Below are 22,858 nucleotides of genomic sequence, written 5' to 3'. Positions count from 1 at the left end.
ACACCACCATCATAGGACTGATCGACAACAACGATGATTCAGCCTACAGAGAGGAGGTTCAGCATCTGAAGCAATGGTGTGACAACAACAACCTGCATCTGAACACAGCCAAGACCAAGGAGATGGTAATCAACTTCAGGAGAACAAAGCGATCTAAGCACTCTACCCTCTACATTGATGGGGAGGAGGTAGAAAGGGTAGAAAGCTTTAAGTTCCTCGGAGTCCACATCTCGGCCGACCTTACCTGGTCTACAAACATTTCCCACCAGGTAGGGAAAGCACAACAAAGGCTGTACTTCCTCAGGAAACTACGTCAGGGCCAATTACCCCAAAGACTGCTAGTAAACTTCTACTGCTCCACCATCAAGAGCCTTCTGACTTACGGCTGCACACTCTGGTTCAACTGCTGCATCGCGGAGGACAAGAGGAAACTGCAGCGGGTGGTGAGGGCAGCAGAGCGGGCAATCGGCACTTCACTAACGCCCCTCAGAGACATCTATACTGGCAGACTTCAGCAGAAAGCCAGCATCATCATCAAAGACCCCTCGCACTCTGGACACTCACTCTCCCCCCCCCCCCTCCTTCTTTCTGGTAAACGTTACAGGTCCCTACCTCCACCCTGATTGGAGGATAACTGCACTGCCAACACTGATGGACATGACACCTTATTTATAAATCATATTTCTATTTATACTTCAATGCAACCAACACCCCTACCTCTTTAAACTGTATTTATTATAACCTTATTTAATATAGTTGCAACAGCACCCACCCATTCAATGTGCAATATCACTGATCACACTGCACCTCTCAATGCACCTCTCAATGCACCTGGTAGTCAGATGGTATGTATGTGTATGTATATAGATGTAAGCGTGTTTGTGGAAATATGTGTGTGAATATATGTATGGATGCATACATGTATATATACATATACGTATATATACGGATACCGACTACGAAACGGAGCGGTTGTCAGCCACCTCCTGTACATGGATGACATCAAGCTGTATGCCAAGAGTGAACAAGACATCGATTCACTGATCCACACTACCAGGCTATACAGCAATGACATTGGAATGTCGTTCGGACTGGAGAAGTGTAGTCGGATGGTAACAAAGAGAGGGAAGGTAGTCAGAACTGAGGGGATTGAACTACCAGAAGGCAACATTGCAGACATAGAGGACAGTTACAAGTACCTGGGGATCCCGCAGGCAAATGGGAACCATGAAGAGGCCGCTAGGAAAGCTGCAACCACCAAGTACCTGCAGAGGGTCAGGCAAGTCCTGAGGAGTCAGCTGAACGGTAAGAACAAGATCCGGACCATCAACACCTACGCCCTGCCCGTGATCAGGTACCCTGCTGGGGTAATAGGCTGGCCAAAGGAGGAGATAGAAGCCACTGACATAAAGACAAGAAAGCTCCTTACCATGCATGGAGGGTTTCACCCCAAGTCCAGCACCCTGAGGCTGTACGCTAAGCGGAAGGAAGGAGGCCGGGGACTGGTGAGTGTCAGCACCACAGTCCAGGATGAGACAAGAAACATCCATGAATACATCACGAAGATGGCCCCAACTGACAGCGTGCTCAGTGAATACCTCAGGCAGCAGAAACCCAAGAAAGAGGAGGAAGGCGAGGAACCATCATGGAAGGGGAGGCCCCTGCACGGTATGTACCACCGGCAGATAGAGGAGGTGGCTGATATCCAGAAATCCTACCAGTGGCTGGACAAAGCTGGACTGAAAGACAGCACAGAGGCACTAATCATGGCAGCACAAGAACAAGCTCTGAGTACAAGATCCATAGAGGCTGGGGTCTATCACACCAGGCAAGACCCCAGGTGCAGGCTGTGTAAAGATGCCCCAGAGACAATCCAGCACATAACAGCAGGGTGCAAGATGCTAGCAGGCAAGGCATACATGGAACACCATAACCAAGTGGCCGGCATAGTGTACAGGAACATCTGTGCCGAGTATAACCTGGAAGTCCCGAGGTCAAAATGGGAGATGCCCCCAAGGGTGATGGAGAATGACCGAGCTAAGATCCTGTGGGACTTCCAGATACAGACGGACAAAATGGTGGTGGCTAACCAACCGGACATAGTGGTGGTAGACAAACAGAAGAAGACGGCTGTAGTGATCGATGTAGCGGTTCCGAATGACAGCAATATCAGGAAGAAGGAACACGAGAAGCTGGAGAAATACCAAGGGCTCAGAGAAGAGCTCGAGAGGATGTGGAGGGTGAAGGTAACGGTGGTCCCCGTGGTAATCGGAGCACTAGGTGCGGTGACTCCCAAGCTAGGCGAGTGGCTCCAGCAGATCCCGGGAACAACATCGGAGATCTCTGTCCAGAAGAGTGCAGTCCTGAGAACAGCTAAGATACTGCGCAGGACCCTCAAGCTCCCAGGCCTCTGGTAGAGGACCCGAGCTTGAAGGATAAAACTGCCCGCAGGGGCGAGATGGGTGCTTTTTTTTTTCATATATATATCCTATATAAATAGACATAATACATTACAAATCTAGCTGATGAAAAACAAGAATACAAATAGTGCATGCCATTTAAATAAAGTAGAAACGAAGGACATTCAACAAACTTGCAAATTGGAAGGACCATGATAACTTCTTCGTGTACATAATGTTCAGAGTCATCGCTTTTGTTTAGCAACACTCTCTAATATTACTAACAGTAAGTACAAATTTTATATTTGTATGTGTAAAGCAATGTGATGTGTTTACATTGTATTTGATAGATGCAAGCTACCTTAAAGAAAAGCTAAAATTTGTTTTGTTTTGTTTTTTCACTTAGGGAAATACAGGTGCATTTGGACCCATCAAACACTTGTTTTTACCCGAAAAGTGATGCGGATGTTCTGACTACTAGGCACTGACATTTGACCTTTGTCATTTGTTTTCTGTTAATGTGCTGAAATGTTATTAATGTAATGTAATTCTCAATATTGGAATTTAAGTTCCAGAGAAGAGCCAGCATTTAATGGTGTGTGGATATCCCACCCGTCACAGCCATTCACAGACAAACCTTAGACTCAGTTTGTCTTCATTTGACTGTAACATAATGACTAAGTAGTTGTGTCACATCTACTGTTCCAAATGTGACTTTATAAATAACTTCTTTAACCAAATTATTTTCTCCCAAAAGCATTCTAATAAAGATATCAAACAAAAGTCAACAAAGTCCAGGTCAACATTATGAGCCAGAGAATAGTCAGAAACAATTCTGTGCCCTCTCCTTCTACTACAGGCTCACTGACAGCAACACTGCACCCTGATGGTGGCAGATTTTACAGAGCAAAAATACAATGGGGCTTTGCCAGTGTTTCTGAAAAATATAAGCACTTCCATTGAAGTGTTGCTATATTACTCATATTACATACATTTTAATAAAAAAAAGAAAAGAAAAATTTACATTTTTGTAAATTCCTTATACATAACACTAGTATTTGTATATATGCACTGCACGAAACAATTTCAAAACGCTCCATCTCAAAATGGGATTTTTATTTTTTTATTTTGCTGTATATCTCTCAAATAAAAGACACATTTAAAATCAAAGTGAAAAAATGATGCTGTAGCCTAGTTCATTTTGCAGAAATTTCAATGCAGCATTTGTATTAGCATGAGTAGTTTGTATTAGAGATGGACCGATCCGATATTAAGTATCGGTATCGGGTCAATACTGACCTAAATTACTGGATCGGACATCGGAGAGAAATAAAAAATGTAATCCGATCCATTAAATATCAAAAAAGCACTTCACAAAACTTGCAACATAGCGTAACCCAGCTAATATCCTTAGCACGTCGGAGGAGTATGCATCACGTGATAGAGCGGCTATGGCGTGTGAGACCTGTCGGCGGTCTGGTTAAGCATTTGGAGAACCGCTACGTTAGGGTGACCAACCGTCTTTTTTCCCGGACATGTCCACTTTTCACGTTCTGTCCGGGGGGATTTTTGAGACTGATGAAAATGTCCGGGTTTTCCTATAGTCCTACAGAGGACCCATATGTGTGGCATCATCCCCGAGCAGCTGCTTTGTGAGTGATTGTTCTGCGCTCACAGATGGGACAGACAGGGCGCAGAAGCGCGCCTGATGATGTTTAAAAGATGCAAAGCGCAAGTGCAGCTTTTCACACAAACTGCAAAAGAAATTTCCCTCGTCCCGGTACTGGTCATTTTTCTCATACACATGAGGCCTTATTTCTGTACCCTTATTTAATTCCAGAGGTTTTTAAGGGCTTTTTTTTGCCCTTGTTGACATGTAAAAGCCTGTATGACATTTTTATTTCACCATTCGTTAACCGCACAGAGAGCATCGTTTAAATATGTTAAAATTTTCTTTAAGCAAAAAGTATTATTAAAGTTCTTCATGACTGGGCCAATATGGTCAGCCTATGCTACGTGCTTCCAAACCGGCATTTAAACTCAGAGAAAGGCAACCCTATTAGTTAGGTTGCTTAATATTTTCGCTAAATACTCTTTAAAATACCAGAGTAGGAAGGATGGTGTAGGTTGAAGTTTATTAGATTGATCAGTATTGCTGAAGTATGAAATATTTTGGGTGCAGTATATTTTTTGAATACAGGTATAATAGAATAGCTTTAATTTTGTTTTGTTTTATTAAACTTGAGTATTCAATTCAATTTTATTTATATAGCGCCAAATCACAACAAAAGTCGCCTCAAGGCGCTTTATATTGTACAGTAGATAGCACAATAATAAATACAGAGAAAAACCCAACAATCATATGACCCCCTATGAGCAAGCACTTTGGCGACAGTGGGAAGGAAAAACTCCTTTTTAACAGGAAGAAACCTCCGGCAGAACCAGGCTCAGGGAGGGGCGGCCATCTGCTGCGACCGGTTGGGATGAGAGAAGGAAAACAGGATAAAGACATGCTGTGGAAGAGAGACAGAGATTAATAACAGATATGATTCGATGCAGAGAGGTTTAACACATAGTGAGTGAGAAAGGTGACTGGAAAGGAAAAACTCAATGCATCATGGGAATCCCCGGCAGCCTACGTCTATTGCAGCATAACTAAGGGAGGATTCAGGGTCACCTGGTCCAGCCCTAACTATATGCTTTAGCAAAAAGGAAAGTTTTAAACCTAATCTTAAAAGTAGAAATAGAGTCTGTCTCCCGAATCCAAACTGGAAGCTGGTTCCACAGAAGAGGGGCCTGAAAACTGAAAGCTCTCCCTCCCATTCTACTTTTAAATACTCTAGGAACAGCAAGTAGGCCTGCAGAGCGAGAGCGAAGTGCTCTAATAGGGTGATATGGCACTACAAGGTCATTAAGATAAGATGGGGCCTGATTATTTAAGACCTTGTATGTGAGGAGCAGGATTTTGAATTCAATTCTGGATTTAACGGGAAGCCAATGAAGGGAAGCCAAAACAGGAGAAATATGCTCTCTCTTTCTAGTCCCTGTCAGTACTCTTGCTGCAGCATTTTGGATTAGCTGAAGACTTTTCAGTGAGTTTTTAGGACATCCTGATAATAGTGAATTACAGTAGTCCAGCCTGGAAGTAATGAATGCATGAACTAGTTTTTCAGCATCACTCTGAGACAGGATATTTCTAATTTTAGAGATGTTGCACAAATGGAAGAAAGCAGTCTTACATATTTGTTTAATATGTGCGTTGAAGGACATGTCCTGGTCAAAAATGACTCCAAGGTTCCTCACAGCATTATTGGAGGCCAAGGTAATGCCATCCAGAGTAAGAATCTGGTTAGATACCATATTTCTAAGATTTTCAGGACCGAGTACAATAACCTCAGTTTTATCTGAATTAAGAAGCAGAAAATTAGCGGCCATCCAGGTCTTTATGTCTTTAAGACATTCCTGCAGTTTAACTAATTGGTGTGTGTTACCTGGCTTCATGGATAGATAGAGCTGCGTGTCATCTGCATAGCAGTGAAAATTTATGCTATGTCTTCTAATGATGCTGCCTAGGGGAAGCATGTATAATGTAAATAGAATTGGTCCTAGCACTGAACCCTGTGGAACACCATAATTGACCATAGTGGGTGAAGAGGACTCTCCATTTACATGTACAAATTGGAGTCTATTAGATAGATATGATACAAACCACTGCAGTGCAGTACCTGTAATACCTACAGCATGTTCTAATCGCGCTAATAGGATATTATGGTCGACAGTATCAAACGCTGCACAAAGGTCTAGCAGGACAAGCACAGAGATGAGTCCACTGTCAGAGGCCATAAGAAGATCATTTGTAACCTTCACTAAAGCTGTTTCTGTGCTGTGATGAGCTCTGAAACCTGACTGAAACTCTTCAAATAAGCCATTCCTCTGCAGGTGATCTGTTAGCTGTTTGACAACTACTCTTTCAAGGATTTTTGATATGAAAGGAAGGTTGGAGATTGGCCTATAATTAGCTAAGACAGCTGGGTCTAGAGATGGCTTTTTGAGTAAAGGTTTAACTACAGCCACCTTGAAGGCCTGTGGTACATAGCCGATTATTAGAGATAGGTTGATCATATTTAAGATTGAAGAATTAATTAATGGCAGGACTTCTTTGAGCAGTTTTGTAGGAATGGGGTCTAAAAGACACATTGATGGTTTGGAGGAAGTAATTATTGAAGTTAACTCAGAAAGATCAATTGGAGAAAAAGAGTCTAAATTAACATCGATGGTACTAAAAGTAGCTGTAGATAATATTACATCTGTGGGATGATTATTGGTAATTTTTTCTCTAATGATAAAAATTTTATTTGTGAAGAAGCTCATGAAGTCATTACTAGTTAACGTTAAAGGGATTGTTGGCTCAACAGTGCTCTGACTTGAGCACTGTTGAGAGTATGAACTTACACAAAATGCAGCAAGATATTTGAGAAAAATAATGTTTTATTGATTATAAAATACGTTATAACGGATTTATATCTGTATCACAGATATCCAAATTTATGATATCGGTATCTGACATAAAAAAGTGGTATCGTGCCATCTCTAGTTTCTACGGCCCCCATGTGCTTGTATGGATGCTGTAATGTTAAGGCATGCTTGGTCCACGGAATCACTGAGATCCTGCATGAGGCTAATAAGAATGCTGAGGCTGGGCATTGTCGGGCACCAGGAGGAACCCAGGATGCACAGCAACAGAGCAGGGTCTGACAATGGGCCCAAGGATTTCTTGCTGATAATAGCAGTCAAGCTCCGTTGCCTAGCTTGTAGAGGTCCCTCCATGGATATGCCTCCCCAGACCATCACTGACTCTTTAGCAATTGAATTGGTTTGGTTTACCCAACGGGGCTCTATGGTGCTGAGCAGAGCACAGGACCCACTAGTAGACGAGAAGTTCTCAGCACATCAGAGACTGCCTATCTCCCTCTCTTGACCACAATCAGTTTGTGTACAGACCAAATCAGTTCACGGAGGATGCCATCACCATCACCCATCAGAGAATGCTGAGCCATCTGGAGAACAGGAAGATCTAAGTGAAGATGCATATACTCCTCTTATCTGTTATTTATTCTTGCTGCCCTGTTTATATTTTATTTTATTCCATGCATAGTTGGACAGTTGCACAGGCATTCATTGTAAGTGTCCATTTCAAGCTGAATATAAAAATTGTGTTTTTGCCCCTGTAGTTTCAGTCAAAGGCTTCCTTTTATAGTTCATGTTTGTCACACAGTAGTGTTTCAGATGTTTCATCCAAGACATGGAAGCAGAAAGAAGTAAAGAAATAGTAAAGAGAAGCATATATTAAAAGATAACTCGGCTGTGGGGTGCAGGTGACATACCAGGGCATTAGCTGAAGAATTACTGTAATGGCCAAACCCTTAATTAAGTACATCAGAAACAACCTGTGTTATTTCTGCGTAAGTCCATAATAGAACAAAAAGAAGTTCTACGTAAGTCAGGTGTGTGTGACACATGATCATACTTGATAAATAACATGCTGTATGTTTGATTTGAATAGTGCTATTATTACATTACAAAGAGAGCGTGGCAATGACATCCGTTTAACAACAGCAGGTGTGGTAAATTCAGAGAGTAACACAACACTGTGACAGAGTTACAGCGTCAGTTGTGCTTCATGACGGTTTTTGAAAACATTTGAGATGGTAGATCATGAGGTTTAGATGATTTCTTGGCTGTTTGAGGCGTGTAAGAGTAAACTGTACAAAGCATAGAAGCATAAAACAGAAAATCAATGTTTGAGCTAAAACACATTTCAGTACAGTAGCTGAGTAAAAGTACAGTTACTCCACTGCTCAAGTATTGATCTTGATCAGGTAAGGCAGCTGCCACACCTTCAGCAGGTTTTACACCATTGATCACATAGACGTCAGTTTCTCAACAAACCAGATCTACAGGAAAAAATGAAGCAGGTGTGGGGCAAGAAAATAAAGAGTGATTAACATCATTGTTTTATATTTTATTCAGACAGTTACCTCCCGGTGATGATTGTTAGTTCTTGCATCAAGGAACATCTGATGATTTTCTTTCAACTTACACATAAAATCAAACAGATATCACACCACACTGTTTGTACTGTGTTAGTGAGTAAAATCAAGTTTTTATATTGAAATGGTCAACAACTGGCATTCAAGTAGGAATGAAAACTGTTATGTAGTAAAAGTTGATTAAATAGACATCTACAATGATCACTATTTTTTCAGATATATTGATTTTGAAATTAAAAACACAACATTTGTTAGCAATTTAATAGTTCCTTTTGGACTTCTTTCTTCTGTTTTGTTTTGACCTCTGTGGGATCTCTGAGTTTTTGTCCCTCTCTTAGACAAACAAACTCGAAGCTACATTATGACAAAAACTGTATGATTTCTATGATTTCTCTGTCTTCAGAGGAACTTGTTAGCCTATCTTTATAAACTACATTATTATTTAGCAACAGTGACTCTTTGTTTGCAAATGAGGCACCCAGGTACAGCATTTCTAAAAGTTTGCACTATGAGTACATACGTATCAGTCCATTCTTCATTAAAGCTATGGTTTTCTGCATTAACTTTCTACTTAACCTGTTAAACACTTTTGCCTGTTTCCACAGAATCGCCAGAGTTCACTCTGAAAGCACAGATTCCAAAACTGCAAGTTTCGCCAGGCTCCAAGCAAAATTTATCAAACAGCAGCAAAAGACAAAATTAATTCTTCAAGTTTGAAAAACATTAGCATGAATTTTGTTTTATCTTTGCTCTCTTGCTTCCAAAAGTCCACCTGAACCTTCCCGCACAGCTCCATCTTCCAGTGTGCTTCAAGAGTTGTTTCCCATCACTATTTTCAGCCTTATTTGCTTGTTATGCGTAGATGCTTTATGCACCAGTCTATTGTATGTACAGTGTGGCTGTCCCCTTTTTAAAATTGATTTTGTTTTGCAACAATGACCTCTGACAAGAAAACCCAATTTCTGCTGTTCAATACCTAAGAAATTTCAGCTTTTGTATGAAATTGTATCAAATTGCACAACACTTAAGGCTCTTGAAGGGTGACATATATTCAGGCCGTTCTCCAGTCAACTCCACAAACTAAAGCACTGCGTGCATTATTAGCCTCACAAATATGAAGCCTAAAATATTGCAGTCACTCCCTAGTGGCTTACTGCAGAACAGGTAATGTGAGTTTGTTACTTTATGAGAGCATCTGGCCCTCACAGTGTGTGCTGATAAAATTCTGGTCCTTGGACAAAGGTAGTTGATAACCCCTGATCTATTTAGACAGCATTTATCATTAGTAGTATATGTAGTGGACAATACTTCATGTAAAGCATTTAGGCTTGACCTTCATTAGTTGTAGAAAGGTTATTCCAGGTTTGTTTCATAACATTTGGTCCTGATTTTATTTGGAAGCGTCAGCTGTTATAAACAAATTGAATTGTATCAACAAAAAGTAAATCATGGTTTCAACGTCAAAATTAAAGATGATGGCTTAATGAACATGAGACGCAAGGTCATTCTCACTTATTAAAAACCTAAGAATGTAAAAACAATTCCTGTGTTTATTGTGATGCACGAATACTTGTTGTTGAATTGAAGAGGAAAGGTGTGGTAAGGTGCTTTGACATGATGATTTGATGAAAGAAGAGTTAATTATATGAATGGTCATGCTGTAAAAATGTGAACACATACAATTGTGAGGTCACCTGTTCAGTATATAAAGTCCAGTGGTAGCTTTAGTATCACAGTCCAGGCAAACTAATCTGCAGAACTGACCTGTTCATCACAATGAAGCTGCCGTTTTCTCTGTTTCTCCTCTGGGCACTCTCCACCACAGGTAACTACACTCATTTTACCTGCAGGTAGAAGACAGTCTAATTTAAAGCTTTAATTTTTTTTTTAATCTTACATTGTCATTTTTTTCCAAAGTTAGTGAGTAGTATTGACTCGACTGTAACCTGCTGTAACCCAATATGAACTTTCAAAACATCTCATATTTGCTATATATTTAAATTGTGATCATCATTTCTGTGTTTCTCTCCTGATTGCAGCTGGAGCCCTCCAGTGTCAAACCTGCGCAGATTCGACGTGTTCAAGCACAACAGCAAATACATGTTCCTCATCGGAACCAATGTGTGTTACAGCTACCATTCTAGGTAATGTTTTCTCATATCATATTTCACTAAATTACATCCACTGTGAAGCTATTTGTATTCCATCAACATTAACAAGCTGCACTTTTCCTTTGTAGCTACTTCATCTGGAACTCCGGTCACACAAATCTACAAGGCATGTGCATCTTCCTCCCTGTGTCCAGCTGTAACCTCTCAGACATTTTCAGTCAACCTGGGTTTTCAAAGTGCTCTGGCTTCTGCTCAATGCTGCAACACAGATAACTGCAACTCAGCAAGTCCACCAAGTAAGTTAAATACTATGTTGCTCATTGAAGACATAAGAATAATATTAAGAAATAAAAACAATAATCTGATGTTGTAAGAGTCTCTGTTCTGAAATGAAATCATCTTCTTTTCTGTTTTAGATCCTGCTTCTCAGTCAAATAATGGCGGAGTATGCAACTTTTGTAACCCTTCCACCGGTCAGTGCTCCTCCACATTACAGTGTCAGGGAGTGGAGAACCAATGCTTCCAATCAACCAGTAAGTCTTTATGTTGTATCAGTTGTGTCATCGGTTTTCTATCAAAGATGATTTCAAATTCTTTTGTCATACATCTGACATATAAAAGAGCGGAAAAATTTACCCTAATTTATACTAAATGTTATCCTTGGGTGTGAAAGTTACTGTGATAAGATTTAAAATTTCAAGCCTGAAAGTCAGACAAACAAATAAACATTTTAAAAAGCTGTTAAGTTGTTCTTTGTGTGAAATATATTAAGCTTCCCTGAAATTAGCCAGTTTGAAACTTATCCTGAAATTCTTCTTTTTGATCTGCAGTCAACAGTGGCACCACCACGTATCCAGCTCAGGGCTGCGCATCTGCAAACCTGTGTGCAGCTGCTTCAAGCCTGGGTTCTCTACCTTTCATGCAGAGCGTTGGTACCGTATCAGGTGTTGCCTGTTCTGCAGCACCAACTACGACTGCTGCCCCAACTACAACCACCGCCCCAACTACAACTACAACCACCGCCACAACTACAACCACCACCCCAACTACAACTACAACCACCACCCCAACTACAACTACAACCACCGCCACAACTACAACCACCACCCCAACTACAACTACAACCACCACCCCAACTACAACTACAACCACTGCCACAACTACAACCACCACCCCAACTACAACTACAACCACCACCCCAACTACAACTACAACCACCGCCACAACTACAACCACCACCCCAACTACAACTACAACCACCACCCCAACTACAACTACAACCACCGCCACAACTACAACCACCACCCCAACTACAACTACAACCACCGCCACAACTACAACCACTACCCCAACTACAACTACAACCACCACCCCAACTACAACTACAACCACTGCCATAACTACAACCACCGCCTCAACTACAAGCTCTACAGCTACAACTGCTACATCAACTACAACAACTGCCTCTACAACCAAAAGTGACGCTTGTTCTATCAGACTGGGAATGATCCATCTGCTGCTTGGACTCCTTCTCTTTACCTTTCATTAAAGTCCAGAATAACACAAAAACAAACAAAAGAACATATGATGCTTTAACAAGACTCAAAAACCTTTTGGATATTAACCTTGTGTTTACAAACCACTGTTAAACTGAAGTCCATGAAAAAGGCGATAAGAGTCTTGTTGAAGCTGACTTGGAATAAGTATGTAAGACTTCTTTGTTTGTTGTCATGATGGACAATTATGTCCATTATGTCCAAAATAAATGACATTATTCATTATATTTATTTGACATATATAATATATACATGTATATTCCTCCATGTATGTAAATGTATGCAATTTATTTAATACTAAATGGGTGATACAACCGAATCCTTGTAGCAATAACAAAGCATGCTTTGGAAATAAAAGAAAGAAGGACAATTTCTATTTCTTATTTATTCATTTATTTTGCTTTGTGCTTTTTATTTTCTGCATTTCTCTCTCTCTAATCTGATCTATATTACTAGTGATCAATGGTGGATCTGCAAGGGTGGATCTACAAGGGTGGCATGTGTTCCCCCTAAAAATAATCTCTTGCCACCGCTAGTGGCACCCAAGTTTCGCATATGACAGTGTTGTTTATTAAAATAAGCTAGCATTAACACTTTGATCCTAGCTACAGTTAACATTGACAGAGTGAGCACTACAGTAAGTTCGCATCTCCTTTTGTCAGACCTGCAGGGTTTAAGCTTGTGGTGTTCTCCTCTGTCTTGTGGCAGACAAACTATTTTTTGCACTGGCACAAATAGTTTGTGTGGCATCTTACTGTGACAACTGATTCTTATCTAATTTTAGACTTAGCAGTTTTAAATGGATGTAACAAAAAAAACCAACCCAAAACCTCCAGTTAAATTGGTTGCACTTTTAGGTAAATGGTTGTATAGAACTTTATTGTTTACAAAATTTGGGTGTAGGTCTTTAGAATTTAGGAAATTTCTCTAGATCTGCCCCTGCTGATGATAAAGATACAATAAAGCCCTCGTCCTATATCCTTCTGTGTTTCAGTGTTAAACAGGGAACATTTCTGACATCTGCTGGTATAGATTTATTTGATGGTGTGGAGGCTGCTGCTTACAATCCTCTGTGTAGCTTTCACAACCGCTGGCAGAGTCATCTTCTTTGCCACAGAGCAGATTCCATGCCACACAGTGATGCAGGAGCACAGGGAACTCTCTACCACACATCTGTAGAATAGTTTCAGGACTGAGTTTCCAAGTCCAGTGTTCCTTGACTTCCTGAGAAAGTATTGACATTCATCATTCCGCCCCATCTATCACACACTTAATATCTTAAATGTAAAGTTAATTACAGTACAATTAGAAAAAACCCGAACAATCATGTGAAACAGATACGGATGAACAGTACCATTATTCCTCAAATTCCAGTATTGAATAAATGCTGTATGCCGAGAGTGAACGAGACGAGACATCGATTCACTGATCTACACTACTAGTATAGAAATGTCATTTAGACTGGAGAAGTGTAGTAGGTTGGTAACAAAAAGAGGAAAGCTAGTCAGAACTGAGGGGATTCCACTACCAGAAGGGATTGCAGAAATAAATGATTCTGGGTAGCAAATGGGAACAATGAGGAGTAAATGGTAAATGAACTGGTTCTTATTTAACACGTATCTACTCTAACTGAGCACTCAAAGTCCTTTGCACAACTTGCCTCATTCACCCATTTACGCAAGCACCTTTTTTTTACATAAATGCTTTCTATCTAACATTCACACAAATTCATACTCCAATGGATGCATTTGAGAAAAACTTGGGGTTAGTGTCTATCTAGCTATCTATCTATGTAGTCATGTGACTAAATTAGGACACACTATGAAAGTTTGTATATTTTAAAATATATTTGGACATATGGATATTAAGTATCAATCTTAATGATACTAAGGGATCCAAATAATATAATTAAACAATTAAATTTCTGGTGTGGAATAAATTAGCATCTCAAAAAAAAAAATCCCCTCTAACCCCTGCGGGCGGTCTGTCCTTCAAGCTTGGGTCATTTACCAGAGGCCTGGGAGCTTGAGAGTCCTGACAGAGATCTCGGATGTTGTTCCTGGGATCTGCTGGAGCCACTCGCCTAGCTTGGGAGTCACATTTTACCTCTTAAGCTACAGCCATCACAGGGCCTAGCACCCACCCCAGGAGGCCCCTAGGAAAGCTGCAACAGCCAAATATCTGCAGAGAGTAAGGCAAGTCCTGAGGAGTCAGCTGAATGGGAAGAACAAGATTTGGGCAACCAATACCTATGCCCTGCTGGTGATCAGATACCTTGCTGGAATTATCAGCTGGCCAAAGGAGGGGATAGAAGCTACTAACAAGGAACCTCCTCACCATGCATGGAGGAATTCATCCCAAGTTCAGTACCCTGAGACTGTAGGGTAGGTTAAGCAGATGGAAGGTGCCCGAGGAGTAGTAAGAGTGAGTGTCAGAACCATTACCCACAATGAAACAAAGAAATCCATAAGGGAGGTGACCACAACTGATATTTTGCTTATTATGATTATCTCAGGCACCAGAAACCAGAGAAAGAAGAGGCACAAGAGGTAGGAACTATCATGGAAGGACAGACCCCATGTACCACCGGCTGTTAGAAGAAGTGGCAGAAAAATCCTACCAGTGCCTGGACAAAGCTGGACTGAAAGACAGCACAGAGGCACTACAAATGGTAGTACAGAAACAAGCTCTAAACATAGGCTTGGTTCTACCACTCCAAGCAAGTCCCCAGGTGCACGCTGTGCAAAGATGACCCTGAGACAATCCAGCACATAACAGCAGGGTCATAGTAGTCGGGGCATACATGGAGCACTATAACCAACTGGCCTGCATAATATACATTAACATCTATGCCGACTATGGCCTGAAAATTCTAAGGTTAAAATGGGATATGTCCCCTAGGGTGATCGAGCATGACTGAGCGAAGATTGTGTGAGACTACCAGATAAAGATGCAACCAGACAAAGTAGTGGTGGACAAGCAGAAGAAGCTGGCCATAGTAACAGATATAGCTATATTAACAGACAAGAGCAACAGGAAAAAGTGAGAAGCTCCAGAAATACCAAGGGCTGAGAGAGGAGCTCAAGAAGATGTGGAGTTTGAAGGCAACACTGGTTTCTGAGGTAACCGGAGGACCTCCAAAGTGGGCGAGTCACTTTAATAGGTCCCAGGAACAACATCTGAGACCTCCAAAGGAGGACAGTCCTAAGGCACAGTGTGCTGTCCTCGCCCTGAGTTGCTTAGTTTCACCAACTAGACAGCGAGATAACGATGCTCCAATAACCAGACTTATTTTCCTTTTTGCGCTGATCTATTGAAGAATGGCCTCTGACCATTGCCTTCTCTTTGACCATCGTAAAACTGAAAGTACAAAATACTGTATTAGCTAACTAACATTGTAAACTAGCTTGTTACACTCTTATTGCAAGCTAACAAGATGAAACTTTCAAATGTACAAATTATCGTACCATTTTTACAAAAAACAAAAGATAATAATTATTTTATCGTCACTCCTACTTACAGACATATCTTGTCCAAGGCAACAACATTTTAAGGTCCGTATCAGCTTAGAACGATAACATTTTGGCATCACTTTCCGCCATCTTTGATTTCTTCTTCACGTTCTCATTTTTTCACTTCCCAAAGTAACCAAACCCATATTACAAAGCAGCCACTAGAGGGAGCTCTAGGGCAGTTTACAACTATAATATGCAGTTTAAGTTATAAAAGGCAGAACACAGCAAAAATATTGTGCAGGACCTTCAGGCTCCCAGGTCTCTTGTAGAGGACCTGAATTTGAAGGATACAGACCTCATGGAACCATTAGACCCAATCCGTATTGTCATTTCCAAACAGGGTACCATTATTGGCAAGCACACACAGGTGCTGCAAAGCTTAGGTAATGGTCAAAGTAAAGGACTGAATCAGGAACCAGAGAGGACCTTCTACTGTGTCACATCTCAGAACCCTTCCTTCTAGTGTATGCTGCTCTCTTGGATAGAATAGGCACATAACTCTCACCTTCTCTGCTACAGGCATTTCTCCTTTTGAAGCATCCAAAACTCACCTCCTTAAAATGCTCAGACATCTTACCTGGCTGTCCTTCTGCTCAGCCAGATCACTGCAACAGGAAGAAAAGGCCGGACATCTTGGCTCATTCATTTCGCCTCTCACCTCGATACTCACCTGGTCGCATCCCACTTGGAGCACATTACTCCTCGCTTTCCAAGTAAGCATGATCTCTAGTAAAGACTCATCTTGCTTCCGGTATTCTCTGCCTGACAATAATCCACCTCTCCTTCTGTTGCAGTAGACTCCACGCCTGTGACTCTCTCTCCCTGCCGAGCCCTTGTGGGTAGAATTACTGAGTTAAAAATACAGACCCGTGGGTCCACTTCACGTACCAGCCAACTGGCCTTCTGACAAAACTGAGTGGGGAATTAATTTTTTTGTTTTGTTTTTGACTTTTTTGCTAAAGATTATATTGATATGAAGTAACAACCAATCCAACCCACACATGCAAAGGATTTAAACCATAGATGTTCAAAAATTAGGTTATTTCTCAGTATAGTGCAGTACAGGGAAGTGAAAGTGCGGTAGTACAAGGTGCAAGAGCACCTTTGCAACTTTGCACTGTCCACTGCTGTAACAAAAATTTCCCACGCGTGGGACTAATAAAGGTTATCTTATCTTAACACTGAGTTTATACTCTATGGCTTATGTTGGATACAGTTTGAATCCACAGTCTTAGGCTTAGTTTTCCCGAGATGGATAAGGTCTCAAACTGAAATGTTTTTCAGTGGAGAGCTTGACTGAAGTTTTCTTCTAGTTTAGTACTTGGCTTAACGGATGTCTGGGAAACCAGCTGTATTCTTTTTTATTATTATGAATATATTTGAAATTCTCTGGCACTGTGTTTTTTTCCCCCTTTCTGTTAGACTCCATTCTGCTTAGTCATTAAACGGCCTACAGTGTGTTTTTACTGTCACTTTACAATATTTGACTAGCTGGGCTCACGTCCTCATTTTATGTTTGACAGTATTTTAGTAGGTAAAAGCGAATGGCTTGGACATGAAATGATGAATTGTCTTACCTCAGTGAGATAAATCTAACTGGTGTACCTAAAATAATGCTTTAGACACCAAAATTTGCTCATTATTCCAGAACGTTTCTCACAAAACTCTTGTTAAAATCAGTAAAAAAACAAAAGTTCCTAGGAGATGACAAATAGAACACATGGATTAGAATAGTGGCCACAAGGGAAAAACATTATCTGGACATCTTGAGAATTTTTACAAAATGAGACTGCTGTAAAACGAAGAAGTGTATTTATCTATTTTTAGATTTTGAAACTGATTTTTTAAGTACTAATTGTAAATATATGTTTTATAATTGTTGAAAACCTTGGAAATGTAACTAAAGCTTTCACCAGCATGTGTAAAAACAACGTGTGATTTTATGTCCAAAATATCTGTTCTGTTCAAGTGTTTTTAGTTTAATGTAATACCAATTTGTACCACAAGATGGTATGCTGATTCAATACAACCGATTAAGAATGTGTTTATATTTACGAGGTTGGCCTGGGAAAAGGCTGTTGACGAAATACGGAAGCTTTTTCAGCTAGGCTGCTACGTCATGAAACACCTTACACACCCACCGGTAAAACACACCCCGCTGGTTAATGTTGCAATTACATACTGGAGAGGGTTTTTGCTTAAAGCACCTTTAAATACTTCCTTCTTATTTGAGCAAAATGAGAAAAAATTATTTCTATAAAGATTAAAATCTGAAATGATGATTTCAGATACAGTGCCATCAGGTGTAAGCACTTCAGTTCCAGTCAAGGGCTGCATGTCTGAAAACATCTGTACTGCAGTGTCCAGCCTGTCAAACCTCCCTGTCTTGAATCTTGGGAACGTCAGCTGTTGTGATAACAATTTGTGTAATATATTATCTATTAGAATAAAATAAAAAAGCACGAAACACCTTTGAAGCATCAGAAAGACTCAGAAAACATCTTTTTCAAGACCTGATTCGGCTTAGGAAATCCAAATTTAGATAAAAGAGGCTGGAGTCGGTCTGAAGCTGAGGTACAATAAAAAGGTATAAATATAAGACAAATGTAAAAAACTGCATACATACCTATTAGTGCTCTCATCATTAATGTTGTTAAAATGACATTAACGCCATAACCGCTTTAACGATGCAACCGCGTTAATGCTAACTGCGCTAACGCGTTGACGCTGTGCAGCCCTCGCATGGGGCGATCTGCGTTAACTCGCTAAGGGAGATTTGCTGCATTAATGCGGTTTTGGTGTTAACGTCATTTTAACGAGATTATCGCTGACAGCACTAATACCAATATTTACTCGGTATATATCTTATTTTCTTGCATACTTTGTTTTTTCTTTAAATTATCAAGGGAATTAAGCATTTTAAGGTGTCGCGGGGTCCTCTCCTAAGCTTCTCCCGAACAAATGCTGGTGTAGTCAGGAAGAGTTCAGTGTGGATAGTTTATTTTGCCGGCCTCCCAGGTGCACAAAAGATTACTTACAAAGAAAGTAAACAACTAACTTAATTCAAAACAAAAGAAACATCTATATACAAAACACAAGCAGCTGAGCCAGTCTGCATGTTACCCTCACTGTAACATCTCACAGAATTCCCAGGTAGGCCCTGACAGCCTCCTTTTATACCCCATTGCCCCTCCCACTAGGCATAATAATCATCCCTTTATTTCTTTTCCCAAAACACCCTCTTTTCCTCAGCTTATTTCCAGCTGTATTCTACAATACATATATATGTATATACAGACATTTATGGCCACTTCCAGGCAGCCTACAGTGTTTCACAATAACAAAAAAACGCAAACAAAAATAATGCAGTTCACATGACCTTTCCAAACACGCGCAAACCCACTATTTGCACCCCGGAACACCATACCATCAGCTTGCATAACCACTCGCATAATCAGCGATCACGGATAGTCTACGCGACCGGCTTTATTAAAGGTGAGCAAAAAAAAATATGTTGGCCACCCTCTGTGTCGCTCAAAATATACCTCTCATCCCTTTTTGTTTATCTGCCCAGTCGACTAAAAGACGCGCAGCCACAGTAACCCAGCGCGACAATTGTAGAAACTAATGGTGGTGGTGTGTGTATGCGCCCAGATCAGCTGTCTGCAGCCGGGGACGGTGAAACTCCGTCACATCATCCCCTTCCACCCGGAGTTTGGCGTTGTGCGGCAACCGGGAGAGATAATCTGCCACTACATTGAGCTTGCCTGGTCTGTGATGGATGGTGAATCTGAAGGGCTGCAGTGAAAGGTACCAGCGTGTCAGCCGGCTGTTATGGTCCTTCATGGAATGGATCCAGGTGAGTGCTCGGTGGTCAGTTTCCAACTCAAACTCCTGTCCTAGTAAATAATACCACTTAATGGCCAAGGCCTCCTTCTCCACAGTTGAGTAGTTGGTCTCTCGTGGCAGCAGCTTGCGGCTTAGGTATAGGACCTGATGCTCTTCTCCAGGGTCCCCTTGGGCCAGCACTGCTCCCAGGCCGATTGTGGAGGCATCCACCTGGACCAGAAATTTCTTCCTGAAGTCTGGGCTCCTGAGAACTGGGGTCGTGCACAGGCAGGTTTTCAGCATTTTGAAAGCTTGTTCACATTCTGCTGTCCATGTTACAGGATTCCGTTGGTCCTTGCTGGTCATAGCAGTAAGAGGGGCAGCAATAGTTGCAAACTGGAGCACAAATCTTCGGTACCAGCCAACCAGCCCCAGGAAAGACCGGACTTCCTTTTTGGTGCGAGGCCGAGGGCAGTTCTGGATGGCTTCCACTTTATCCATCTGCGGACGCACCTCACCTCTGCCCACTTGGTAGCCAAGGTAGCGGGTCTCCTGCCGTGCCCACTCACATTTAGAGGGGTTGAGGGTCAGCCCTGCCTTATGGATTCTTCCCAGGACTTCGGACAGGTGCTGCAGATGCTCTTCCCAGGTGTTGCTGAAGATTACTACATCATCCAGGTAGGCAGCACTATAGTAGTAGTGCGTGTATGCGCCCAGATCAGCTGTCTGTGGCCCGGGACGGTGTAACTCTGTCACATAAGAATTCGGTGAAATGTCAAACTGAAGTGTCCTTGTAGCAGGAAAAATAGTATCAATATCACAAAATAATGAAGACTCAACTGAAAAGATACAAAAGCCTTTACAGGCATGAATAATCTACTGCACAAGGGATTCTGCATAAATGGCTCTCAATGTAAAACCATGAACAAAATAAATAAAATAAAATGAAATAAAATACATGAAAAGCAAAAATATATAAATAAAAACAAGAAAAAAAAAACAGTTTGAAACTGATATGAATTTTATTTATTGTTTTTTTCATGGACCTGGATCTGAGCGACCCAGGGTCCCAGAGCAGTTATGGATTTGTATCATATTATGTGTTTTTGCTGCTCTGTGCTGCTGTCCCTTTTGTCCACTCTAGTGTGTGTATATAGGCAGGTGTGTGTGCTTGTGTGTGTGCGGCTGTGACAGGCACCTTCAGGCCTGGTGGGTGTGGTCATACAGGTGGTTGGCCACTCCTGAAGATCATCACACACCTGCAGCTGATCAAGCCTTGTCGGAAGAGCTACTTAGGAGTGTGGTGGAGCTCTCTCCGATGCTGGATCATTGTGTGACTACCTGTCAGTTTCCCAGCAAGTTAGTAAGTGTGAGTCTGCCACAGTCTTTGGAATTGTGCTAACGTCTGCCTGTGTGTGTGTTTCCCAGGAGGAATTGCAGAAACGAGGAGGCAGCGAGCTAATAGTACACAGGGAGCGGAGACACAGAGCACGGGTGCGGGAAGAATACACAAGACGGGAGTTGGGAGCACACGGGGAATTATTGTTTGCCTTTTATTTACTTCACTGTAAATGAAGACACCTTTTCATTGCAAGAGTCCTGCATTTTGGGTCCTACTTCCCCACTCACCCAAGGTCTGCCACCGCAGACTGTAACAGTTTTGTTTTTCTCATGTCATGCAGGTGGTCATACTTAAGCCAAACAAAAAAATTTAAAAAATGAAGAAATAAAAACAGAAACATTTCCATGGTGTCCAACCTGTGTTTGGTAATGACAGTGTGCCTTGACATATCCTCCAATCCGTACTGCAATTGGCTGTTAAAGTAATGGCACAAACATTCACACACTTATGGTACAAAATGTAGCTGTATGAGTAAGAGTAATGATAAGAATTGTAAAAGCTCTCTGAATCATATATTATCCTTAGGCAATGTCACCCAGAAACAGCCTCTATATGATGAATTCAGTTCAGATGGCTAGATGGAAGTAACCTTCCATGAAGGTTCTTTCTCTGGTTTCTGCTGCCTGAGGTATTCACTAAGCATGTGATCAGTTGTGGCCATCTCCTTACTGTACTCATGGATCTTCTGTGTTTCATCCTGGACAGTGGTTCTGACTAGGGGTGGGTTTTGATGATCGATTTATCGATTAAAATCGATTCTGGCTTGGATAACGTAAAATCGATTCATTAACATCCTGAATCGATTTTTTAATATAAATTTATTTTGCCAGAAAAGCCAGGATCTCAAGTTAAACCTCACAAAATGTCAACAACCACCAAACAGCTAAAACAGTAAATGAGAGCAGGTACACGGATTCTGCACAAAGACGTAAACACAAAGCGCGGACCACCCAACGGATCAGAATCAGTGAGATGTCGGCTTTTGCACCCGACGGCACGGACACGATCGGGGCTGAAAGCCGACAGCTCACTGATTCTGATCCGTCAGCGGGTCGGCGCTTTGTGTTTACGCCCTTTTTGCGCTAGATTCAGAACCTGCAGGTTTTTGCCTCTCTCCAAACAATATTAACTGAACCAGCAGCAAAAGAAGATCCAAAATACGCTTCACATTTTGCTTCACATAAACATCGTCATGAATTCACTCTTAGTTTTGCTGTTTTGCTTCCACCACGACAAAAAAAAAAAAAATTACACTCCATGCAGAGCTCGCTGTCTCTCTCTTTTTCTCTGTACTTCAAGAACAGTTTCCCGTCTAAAAATCTGTTTTCTGCATTATTCGCTTGCTTATTACGTACAAGTCTACCGTTCTTTACAGCGCTGTCGGCCGCTGTTTTTTTCCTTTTATTTACTTCCGAAAAGAAAGCCTCATTTCTGCTGTTCAATACTGAACAAATTTAAACTTTTTAAAATGATCCAAAATTGCAAAACACTTAGCTGTGTCTCTAATAAAACCTCTGTACCTTTGCTCTGCTTCACTTCAACAGCATCAGGAAATGTTCATATGTTGATTAATCACTTTCTTTCGTTTTTGATCTACTGCAGAATATTTTTAAGGTCATCTGCTATAAAATCCCAGGCAAGAAAAGTTGCCTTCATGTTTTTCTGTGTTTTGTCCTCAGTTACTTTGACACAAAGGCATCTGGTGTGATGCTTACACTTTTGATAAAGGCTCGCAAGTGTCAGCTTTCTTTTTATAGATATAAAAATATGGAAATGTACTGATACGTGATCAGAATTATAATATTGCTGACTGTCTGAGGCAAAATTTCCCCGATTCAAATCGAATCGAATCGTGGATCGAATTGATTCGGGACCTTGTGAATCGGAATCGAATCGATTCTAGAAATCAGTGACGACACCCAGCCCTAGTTCTGACACTCACTAGTCCCTGGCCACCTTCCTGCCGCTTAGCATACACCAAAGGGTGCTGGACTCTG

The sequence above is a fragment of the Pelmatolapia mariae genome, linkage group LG17, assembly GCF_036321145.2.
Source record: "Pelmatolapia mariae isolate MD_Pm_ZW linkage group LG17, Pm_UMD_F_2, whole genome shotgun sequence".
Classification (NCBI taxonomy): Eukaryota; Metazoa; Chordata; class Actinopteri; order Cichliformes; family Cichlidae; genus Pelmatolapia; species Pelmatolapia mariae.
The sequence above is the reverse complement of the archived record's forward strand: the minus strand, read 5'-3'. Positions refer to the sequence as shown.